General features: G+C 50.8%; 1 protein-coding gene across 1 annotated transcript in view; it reads left to right on the top strand.

Moving 5' to 3' along the window:
- Positions 1-11,513, top strand: part of LOC119395686 (uncharacterized) — a 299,084-nt gene that overhangs the window by 182,895 nt on the left and 104,676 nt on the right. The gene's annotated exons all lie outside the window — the stretch shown is intronic.

Below are 11,513 nucleotides of genomic sequence, written 5' to 3'. Positions count from 1 at the left end.
CTTTTAGAGCGCTAATAAACACTGACCTATTTTTTTCAGAGGTTTTTTGGCATTACCAGGCATGTGGCTGGAGATGGAGGGCAGCCAACTGTGCAGCAATTTTTATTCATTTATCGTATGTTGTCAGTAAACAACATTGTTCAGCCACCAAAACAAGCTTCAGTGGATTGCGAAGGTCCAAACCTACTTCTGAAGTTGCAGGACATTTCTGGCGAAAATGCACCAACAGCAAATCAGGTAAACTTGATTGTCTCTTCCATTCTGTATTTTGTGAGTCTCATTTGCACTGTGATCCTTGTTCATTACAGGCTGACATCCTTGCGGTGCTATTTGATGAGGTACTTTTGGATCCTGCAGATAATGAAGTTACGATAGCCACTTTCCAGCCCTTGGCAACAAAGCAGAGCATCCTGGACTATATTGGTGGCTATGTTGTCAAGAAGTTTTCGACACAGACGTGCGCTGCCTGCGTCGAAACGTTGAAGACATCATCAAGACAGCCAAGTGACTTGACAGCTACTCAGTCGAAAGGCTACTTGCAAGTCCCTTCAGCCCGCCTGCATAGACTTTTGCAGGTTGTTGAAGACCACGTGGAGAGATTCACTGTGAAGAAGGTTGCAACTGGAACTGTTTACATGAACATCGTAGACAGTATACTTAGTGATGATCGGACTGTGCATGCAAGTGTAGGGTGCCAATCACATTTTGTAGCTACAGCGGCTGAAATTGTCTACTTTTTTTTGAGGTGCCGACTGCATTTTTTCAGTAGAGGAAAAAATAAGGCTTCTAGAGCGGCCAAGCGTTCAGTATGCCCTGCATCTGGAGGAAAAAAGCCAGCTGAATGAGCTTCCGCAGCCTGCTTGTATTAGTACCAGGATTGTGACGGGAGGTTTTGGTTTACTTCCATAATTGCAGTGAGATTGTTTGGGGGGCATTCATGTTAATGAGGCCCGTCTTCTAGCTTGTGTATCGTTAACACTCATGCATTTTTCATTACATCGGCAATCTTTATGAGCTTTCCACTGTCACCTGCATGAGCATTTTACTGTGTGCGTCCTGTTTACATGATAGTGTTCTATGCTTAGTTTGCGTATCCTCGAAAATATATCTGCTTAACTTAAACCTTACTCTATAGTTTGATACTGTGGCAGTTTTTTGTGCTGCTAAGTTCTTCACTGTTAACCTTCAGTTTTTGTTTTCAAAATAAAATGCTTAGAGCCTGCAATTTACTGTTTGTTATGAATATATAGAATAGATGAAGCCGACTGGCTTTCACCTTTCAATAAGGTGTTAAAAGGATTGAATATTTCCAGTAGATCAAACAGCTGCTAAAGACCCCTGTTCAACTTTCGTCCAAGTGAAAGAAGCTGCTGTAGAGCATGGCTGGGAAAATACATTGTGAATCGCTTGGTGCTTCGCAGAGTGCGAGGGCCCTTAGACATTTTGCAAGAAAAAACAAACTACTTCACGTGGCTCTTCAATGTGCCTGTAAATCTAAGTACACATGTTTTTCCGCCTCATCTCCCTGGAAGGCGAGCGCTTTACCAAGCATATGTAGCAGCACACCTTAGCTGCTTAACCACCGAGGCGGGTAAAAGAGCGTTATCAGGGTTTTCGCACGTATTATTACAATATTGTTGTGATATTCACTTCAGAATTTTGTACATGCTGTCTGCCCGAGACAGAATTTAGCGACGCATGGGCAATCTACATTTCTTTTTCTCTAACGTGGTATTTCCTACGCCGAGCATCGGTGGCGCAAGGAAATATACCCTAAAGTAACGCTTAACTCGGTCATGTATATTCAGAGGCTCAGTCTTTTTTGAAAGCAAGGATAAATCGCCGGGTGAAAGTATCATCGCGTAAGTTGCGCGCGTCAATATGTTTTTCGGTGAAGAGGCGGGATTCACGCCCGTCTTACGTACGGCTGTGTACTGGCAATGTTGGTCGCGGTTCTTCCGCCGACGTCGGCTACAGCCTCGAGGAAAATAAAAAGCGTCAAAAAGGCATGACCAAGCAGTCTTTGCTAAATCAGCGTGCAGGGCAAGGCTGCACGCCGATTCCACAGCGATCGAAATGAATAGAGCATTGCCGCAACCGAACAGACACGTATGACCGCTGCGCGCAGGTACGAGCACGCTGCCTATACGCGATGGGTGATCAGTATATAAAAACACGGAAATATGTCCGTGAAGCCACGAAGAGCGAGTTTCCGCCACGGAAACCTCTCGACGCACCAAAAACGCCGTTTAAGCGGCCGCGATGAAAGCCCCCTTGACTGCAGTAATGCCCCCTGGCGGGAGGAGCTGTCCCTATACCAAACTTGGCCCGAAGTTTCGTGACCAGTAAAAAAGTATTGAGGGAGGGACTATGTATAAGCGAATCGCTCCACGCTGATCCGCAGTGTGCACACTCTGGACTATCGAAAACATCCCACTGCATGCGCCAACGGTACTTTTGGCGAGGGATGTAGCCGCTACGCCGTGAAGTTCTTTCGCTCCTGCACTGATTGCCAGCGCCGCAAAACTTTGGCGCACCTCTCACCAAAAGGTTTACAACCTTTACCTTGCCCTGATCGGCAAGTTTGGATGCGTTGGCATCTATTTGTATGGGCCACTTCTTATGACGTTCGCTGGTAACCGCTGGGCCATCGTCGCTGTAGACCACCTTACGCGATACGCCCAAACCAGCCGCCCTCCAAGCGGCTATCCGCCTCGTGCATCGGCATGGTGGCGCCACCGCTCAGCTAAGGCGGTCGCACCCTCTCCCAAACCCCCATAGGATCCCATGCATTTTGAATAAGTTTGCGATTCCGTTGCGCAAAAACAAACTAGCGCCATCTCTCAACAATACGCCACACCTACGACGCAACGTCTCTTCTTGCATCCACCGAAATGCCATGCTCCAAGGTGACCCCTCTCTCCACTTTCTTTTATTTCTTTCGGTGGCCTTGAGAGAGAGCGCTGTGCACTGTGGTGTAGCGCACCCGACAAGACCACAAGACCGGCTGGGCTCGTCGCTTTCGTCGCGTCTTCCTTGAACGTTGCAACGTTAATATTGTGTTAAGTCGGTGGCCACACGTCGGACGATGAGCCCTGATTTCGTTCAGCTGCCATCTCATCAACGGCAATGTTTCAGACGCCTCAGTTGTTTACTTTTGTCCGTTGGTTGCTGGACAAGATGGCCTCCTGCAAGACCGCGTTTTTCCAAGTCAGCTGTGTGTGTAGTTCTCGGCGTCGAAGCAGTTTGATGACTCGAGGAGGTCAACTGGTGCTGCATCGTGGGAACCGCTGAAGTGATTGCAAGCTTGACGACTGTGATGATTATGGACGTTCGTCACTATGTTTGTTGATGACGGACGAGAAAGGATTCGTCTAGGCGAAGAAAAGAAGCTTTTATATTGAACACTAGAGAAGATGAGAACGATGGTAGGACGAAGAACTACATATTGTCACGTGCGAAAAGGAGGTCCCCGGGCAAGAAATACCACGCTGGCAGAAAGACTGACGCAGGTCTAACAATATGGCCGCGCCAAAACCAACAAAGACTGAGCGAGAGCGCGCGCTGTCCCAAACGACTTCTTCGTTTGCTTTTGCTCGATGCGGGCTCGTGCTCGCCGCAGTTCATCATCCAAGTGGCATTATTCCCCCACTGAAAAAAAAAAGCATCGCCCCGATGCTCGTGCAAGCGGACATGCATAAGCAGAAAAGACCAAACGGGCACAGTGTGGGCACTTCGTAAAAAAAAATGAGAAGGCCGAGGCACAGTCGCACTAACGCGTGAAGTACGGCTTGAGTCGTAGAACGTGAACAATCTCTGGGTAGTGCTTTCGACGTTGGGGTGACATGGTTCCATCTGGGACAACCTCATAATTCACATCACTCATGCGACGCACCACTTTGTACGGTCCAAAGTAGCGACTCAGGAGCTTTTCGGACAACCCTTGGCGGCGAACCGGAGTCCATACCCAAACTTGGTCTCCTGGGTGGTATTCGACGTGTCGATGGCGAAGATTATAGCGGCGGGCATCTGCAGTTTGCTGTTGCGTGATGTGGAGTCGTGCCAACTGGCGAGCTTCTTCGGCGTATTGAGTAAGCTGCTCAGCTTCAGGTGTAAGCGAAGCGTCGTAGTCGTGTGGCAGCATAGCGTCCAGCATGGTTTGTACCTCACGCCCGTAGACGAGACGGAACGATATACAGCACTGAGTTTGTGCTGGTACGCGACATTCTCTTCCGGCGCCATCGCACGGCAGAACGGCGAGACTTGGAGCAACTTGTAGTCCCCAAGAATCTTCGGAACACCGTGATGAAGATGGCGCATGAAGGCCTTCTGTCTGGGCACCAAGGGCAAAGAAGGACAACAGACCGTGTCCTTACCGAGTTTTATTGGCCAGGTGTACAGGCTGATGTTATACGGTTCGTAAAGTCGTGTGACGTATGTCAGAGGACCGTGCCTAAACACCTCGTCGGACGAGTTCCATTGGGAAATATGCCCATCATAGACACACCCTTTCAGCGGGTCGCCATCGATATTATTGGCCCTCTGTCACCAACGTCATCCAAGGGCAACAAGTATGTATTAACGATGGTAGACTTCGCTACGCGTTACCCGGATGCGGTGGCACTACCGAGAATCGAGACAGAGCGCATAGCGCAAGCACTAGTAGAGATGTTCTCCCGCGTTGGAGTGCCACGTGAGATAGTGAGCGACCGTGGAAAGTCGTTCACCTCGAATCTCATGCGGGAACTCGGTCGGCTACTTTCATTTCGCCAGCTACCCACAACGCCCTATCACCCCATGGCCAACGGACTTGTGGAGAGATTTAACGGCACTCTCAAACAAATGGTTCGCCGCATGTGTCAAGAACGCCCTCAACACTGGGACAGATACTTGGCTCCCCTGCTCTTCGCATACCGTGAGGTCCCCCAAACGAGCCTTGGATTCGCGCCGTTGGATCTCCTCTACGGCAGATTTGTACGCGGACCAATGTCGATCCTTAAGGAACTGTGGACAGGGGCCAACATCGATCCCGAGACGAAAACAACATACGAGTATGTTATGGATCTCCAGGAGCGACTGCAGGACACATGCAAGGTAGCACATGAAGAACTCCTGAAGGCGAAAAGGACACAGAAGAAAGATTACGATAGGAAAGCAAGAGTTCGACAGCTATCACCCGGAGACAAGGTATTGCTGTTGCTACCATCAGATAGGAATAAATTGATATTGACATGGAAGGGACCCTTCACAGTGCTTGAAAAACGCAGCGACTATGACTACGAGATAGATCTCGGAGCTCGGAGAAGTCTTTTTCACATTAACCTTCTCAAGAAATACCACGAAAGGGAGCCCGAAAATGAAGCACAACAAGCTGCCCTTACTGTGCAGTCAGACACTGTTGACAAGCCCAGATTGAGACACTGGAAAAGCTTCAGACCGCAAAGGGACCAAAGACGAAGAAAGAAGTTCCCTCCTTTCTTGGTTTAACCGATTATTATCGGGATTTCGTCCCCAAGTACTCCGCTGGAGTCTATTGCTTACTGACTACGACTTTGTGGTTGAGTACATTAAGGGCGCCGACAACATAGGTGCCGACTACCTCAGCCGCATTTGCCGCATTAGCGTTTAGTGGTGCTACAATTTTTTTTCCCTGTTAAGTCACCTTTTCACTAACGAACGGAACATCTGTAAATAATGTTGCTGTTTTGGCTATGTGTTACTTTTGTGTACTCCACCTCGTGCGCTTGTAAAAAGTTGTTTTCTCCCTAAACAACTTTCTTGAGCAGGGGGATATTGTAAGGAAAGGACACAAAAGTGATGTATTTTAGGCATGATTTGTGACTAAAAGGACTAAAAAGTGTCGAGAACCGCGAAAGCCGAAACTGAAGAAGACGAGCGGAGGACAGGTGGCACGAAGGCGACAACCAAACAGGAAGAAGAAGAGAAGAAAGAGACGAAAACGTGCGGAAAGGGCTCGGGGGTTCAGGCCACGAAGGCGGACGAAGCCGTGCGCCGCGCGAGGTGACGAGCTCCGGGCGACGTTCCTGAGGCGGGCGTTCGAGCAGTACGTGCCTGCCGGGTCGAGGGCCGATAGCCGGTCCAAGGTACAGTTCCGGTGGCCTGCTCAAGGGTCAAGGACGAGGCCTGCTGAACGGCTCCTGCCTGGGTGCAGTGGCCGAAGGCAGGATCGTGGGCGAGGCCTACATGGCGTGGATCTTCGCGGGTCGTGGCCTGACACGGGTCCTCGGGAGTTGCGACCTGTACTGCTGGGTTGGCCGCGACTCCGACTCAACGGCGCTGCACATGGTAGCGCATCCGTGTGCCGTCAAGCGTGCCAGCCGTGCCACCTGTGTCCTCGCGCACGTCAGCGACCGCATCATGCTGGGACGATGGGGACCCAAGCTGTGAGACGGCGTTTTTATTTCACGGATCGGGAACTATACGCGTTCGACACCCTTGTAGCCTAGCCGGACTCTCTGCCTACTAATGCATGACTGTCGCACATGTCGCGTGATGTTTGACAGTTAGTGCTGTGTATATAGTTTTGTCCTACCATCGTTCTCATCTTCTCTAGTGTTCAATATAAAGCTTCTTTTCTTCGCCTAGACGAATCCTTTCTCGTCCGTCATCAACAAACATAGTGACGAACGTCCATAATCATCACAACGACATTGTGCCAGATTATTCTAGCGTACTGTACGCGCACGATTGCGCTACACTTAACATACCGCGCTTGGCCTCGCGCGTCAACCTGATACGCCTGTGTGCAACAAGTGTGTTGTTATCGTTGTTGCGTCGGTTAATATTGAATTGCAATTCGAATACCGTTTTTGCAAAGGTAAGTGAAGCTGTAAGTAGTTGCCCTTCTATATGGTCGCTACTCCACGAACATTACTTCTAGAATCGCATTTTATGTTGAGCTGCACGTACCAAAGGAGAATCTAGCATACGAGATACATTACACGCGTGCGCATTTCCTGTATAAAGCTGAGTAATGCCACGCGTGCGCATTTCTAATATAAGTCTAAGTAATGCCATGCTCAATTTAAAGCACATGTGTTAGAGGATTGTGGCTTCAATGGTGAAAGTGATTAGATATTCCGAAATATGTGATTGCAATGCAGTTAGAACTTTCTCATATGTTAACACGGTCTGTGAAGAAAAAAAACGCTGTGTGAATGTTTGTTGGTAATTTGCTAAAGTACTATCACGCATTATATGCAGCTGTGTGACGGCTCTTAAAACGTTCAGCAAGTTAGATTTCGGTTTTCTTGGCCTAGTTGAGTGCTACGAGTGTTGGGCGAAGATAAAAACACGTGTCTTTTGTGCGTTTCTTAAGCAGGCATACAGCCGTAATATTCATTGTACTGTTTGGGGTGTTCAATAAAACAAGAATGCTGCTTTCTATTGCAACAGTTTTTCTTTCATCTGTGTTAACAGATCACGCAAACAACTTGGACACATGCACGTAAGAAACGTACGCAGTGCATCGAGCGCACGCATAAAAAAACGGGCCTGTCATTTTAAAACAAATAATATAGAACAATCGACGTAACACACGGCATGGTTGTCTGGTGGAGCAGCGTCGGCATTACAAATCTCATACCAGAATGAAAAATTAATAGAAAAACGGCGAGTAACGGGCGCTTTGCCCACGGCTTCTTTGAGCCGCGCGTATCCACCTTTCGCCACTGTTTGCCGTTGGTGGCGCCACCAGTACAACTCAAAGCAGCAGCGCACGAGGCGGATAGCGCGCGATTTTGCCTCCTTCCTGCTCCACCGATTCATTCTGCGCCACGGTCCACCCCAGGCGCTGCTCAGCGATCGAGGCTGTGTCTTCTTGCCGGAAGTCGTCGAAGCCATTCTCAAAGAGTGCCATGCTGTTCACCGCAAAACTACTGCTTACCACTCGCAGACGAATGGCCTAACCGAACGGTTTAACCGCACGCTCGGTGACATGCTCTCGATGTACGTCGCCGTACATCGAGATACCGTACATTGGGATGCCATTCTGCCTTTCATTACCTACGCCTACAATACTGCCCCTCAAAGCACCACTGGTTTCTCACTCTTTTTCTTATTGTACGGCAAGCACCCGTCGCACACAATCGACAAAATCCTCCCACACAAGCCGGATCGATCTGAGTGTGTGCCTCTTTCTGCCACAGTCATACTTGCTGAGGAGTGTCGCGAGCTTGCCAAGACCTTTACTACGCACGATCAAGACCGGCCGAAGAGCATTCGCGGTGACACCACCACTTCGGCGCCCACGTTGCTCCCTGAGCGCTCGTATGGCTCTCGGTCACTACCACTGCAAGTGGCCTTTCTTCAAAACTGCTGCAGAAATACGAAGGCCCCTACCGTGTCGTCGAGCGAACATCCCCGGTCAACTACCTGATCGAAACCATCGAACCACCTTCAGACATGCGCCGTCGAGGGCGCGACATTGTCAACGTGGAGAGCCTCAAGCTTTACCATGACCCGCTCATAGTGCCGAGCTGTTAGGTCGCCAGGCGGCTCCCCTCTTGTACCCGGGGTAATTGTAGCAAAGCGTTGGAACCCGGTAACGGGTCGTCCTCTTCGGCTCTTTGCCTAGAGCACGCCCCTCGCGCTGCGAGTCTGCTCTCCGTCTTGACTGTCGCCGTAGTGCATCGTCGCTTAGGGCCGTCAATAAACGCCTCTACAATATACATACACATATATATATATATATATATATATATATATATATATATATATATATATATATATATATATATATATATATATATATATATATATATATATATATATATATATATATATTGTAGCGAAGCTTTCTCCGGCCCCTTCGAGTGGGTTGCCCTCTTCGGACAGCGCGCAGCTCGCGCAGAGTCGGCCCCGCCTTGACTGTCGCTGTCGTTCATCTTCGCCGAGTGTCCGCCAATAAACATCTTTATAATTTGGTGGAGAGTGCTGTGCCCTTCAAACAGCTACGGTCAGCATTCAATGCCCTTGGAGCTTCGATCCCGTGCCGTGCCCTCTACCATGACTCAAGATGCCGCCCAGCAAACGCCTCCCCCTGCACCGACATCCTGTCCCGGTGTCCCCAGCATACGCGACCCTCCTGTTTTCACCGGCGCGGATAGCACCGACGTCGAGGACTGGCTCGCGATTTACGAGCGTGTCAGCGTACCCAATAAATGGGACGAGGCAGGAAAACTGAGCAACTCGGTTTTCTACCTCGCGGGTGTCGCAAGCCTACGGTACAACAACCACGCATCCGATTTCGCTACGTGGTCCGCTTTCAAGACCGCCATCGTCGACGTGTTTGGCCGCCCTGCGGTTCGTAAGCTGCAAGCTGAACAGCGCTTACGGGAACGAGCCCAGCAGTCCGGCGAGTCTTTCACGAGTTACATTGAAGACGTCCTGGACTTGTGCAAGAAAGCCAACGCGACCATGTCTGAAGCTGAGAAGATCCGGATCGCGATGCCTTCACCATGCTACTCGCCAAAAACCCTTGCACTGTGGCTGAGGTCATCACATTGTGCCAAAGCTACGAGGAGCTGCGCCGGCAGCGGCTGATGCCGAGTGTCCGCCAATAAACATCTTTATAATATATATATATATATATATATATATATATATATATATATATATATATATATATATATATATATATATATATATATATATTGTGGCGAAGCAATTGGTACTGTTTAACGGTGGCGTTCTCCAGCGGCTCCTAGTGGGTCGTCCTCTTGAAAACGCCGCTCGCTCTCGGAGCCCGTGCTTTCGCCTGGACTGTCGCCATAGCGAATTGTCGCCGAGTCCCGTCCAATAAACCGCTTAACAAATTGGTGGAGAGTGCTGTGCTCCCATTCGATGCCTCTGGAGCTTCGATCCCGTACCCTACCAGCTACCATGCCTCAAGACGCCGCCCAGCAGACGCCTCCGCCTACACCGACCTCATGCCCCGGTGTCCCTCGTATCCGCGACCCCCCACTCTTCACTGGCGGAGATGGGACCGACGTAGAGGACTGGCTCGCGATCTATGAACGCGTGAGTGTCCCCAATAAATGGGACGAGGCGGGAAAATTGACCAACTTGGTTTTCTACCTCGCGGGTGTGGCCGGCCTGTGGTACAACAACCACGCATCCGATTTTACGACGTGGTCCGACTTCAAGACCGCCATCATCAACGTGTTTGGCCGCCCTGCCGTTCGTAAGCTGCAGGCCGAACAGCGTTTGCGAGAACGAGCTCAGCAGGCCGGCGAAACCTTTACCAGCTACATTGAAGACATCCCCGATTTGTGTAAGAAAGCCGACGCCACCATGTCGGAATCTGACAAGATGAGGCACATTATGAAAGGTATCGACGACGATGCCTTCACGATGCTGCTCGCCAAAAACCCCAGCACAGTGGCCGAGGTCATCACGCTCTGCCAGAGCTACGAGGAGCTGCGCCGGCAGCGGTCGATGACCCGTCGCTCTCCATCCCGCGACGCCGAGCTCGCTGGCTTGTCGACCATATCCGACCACTCCGCCTTGCTCGCAGAGGTGAAGTCATTCGTGCGCGAGGAAATTGCGCGCCAGTTCTCGCTGCTGGACTTTGCTCAACCTCAGTACGTTCAACAGCCGTCAACCACTCTTCTCCCTCCCCTCCGTCGAGCGATTGAGCAGGAAATCGCGGAGGTCATGACTGAGTACCACCAGCACCATCCAGCTCCTGCACCACTCAGTTACGCCCAAGTTGTCGCCAGGACGTCCCCAGTAATACCTGCGGCAGCCCCACACAGTTACGCCGAAGCCGCCCTAGACATCAGTCCTTCGAAGCGGCTGTGCCGGCTACCTACGCCGACGTCATGCAGAGGCCACGACTGCAGCCAACGATGCAGTCATATCAGTCGCCACCCCGTCAACCACGTTCTGCGCCATGGGCGGGCCCTGCTCCAGCAAACCGATGGCGCACACCTGACAACCGCCCCATATGCTTCGCATGCGGTTACGCCGGCTACGTTTCGCGTTACTGCAATCGCGTCCAACTCCCTCACGTCGTGTCGCCCGCCACCAGCCAGTCAAACCGCACATTTTACGCCCCACCTACGCCTCTGTCGCCGACGTCACGCCAATCTCCATCTACTCGGCGCTCTCCGTCTCCACGACGTCGCTCACTGTCGCCGATGCGCCCACGTCCGGTCGCAGTCCAGGAGGCAAGGGCTGCGACGCTATCTAACTGCGAAAGCCCTCAGCGAAGCCCATCGAACGTGATAGACGTGTTTGTCGACGGTGTTCCCGCATCTGCCCTTGTCGACACTGGAGCCGCCGTATCCGTTATGGACCAAAAATTGAGCCGATTACTGCGAAAAGTGAGGACGCCACTTTCTGCGATGTCTCTCCGTACAGCGAGCTCCCAGAGTATTCATCCTACAGCAATATGCACAGCTCGCGTCGTCATTCAGGACGTTTTGTACGACGTCGAGTTCATTATAATTGCTGCATGCTCTCACGACGTCATCCTGGGATGGGACTTC

The sequence above is a fragment of the Rhipicephalus sanguineus genome, chromosome 6 (genome assembly GCF_013339695.2).
Source record: "Rhipicephalus sanguineus isolate Rsan-2018 chromosome 6, BIME_Rsan_1.4, whole genome shotgun sequence".
NCBI classification, from domain to species: Eukaryota; Metazoa; Arthropoda; class Arachnida; order Ixodida; family Ixodidae; genus Rhipicephalus; species Rhipicephalus sanguineus.
The sequence above is the reverse complement of the archived record's forward strand: the minus strand, read 5'-3'. Positions and strand labels throughout refer to the sequence as shown.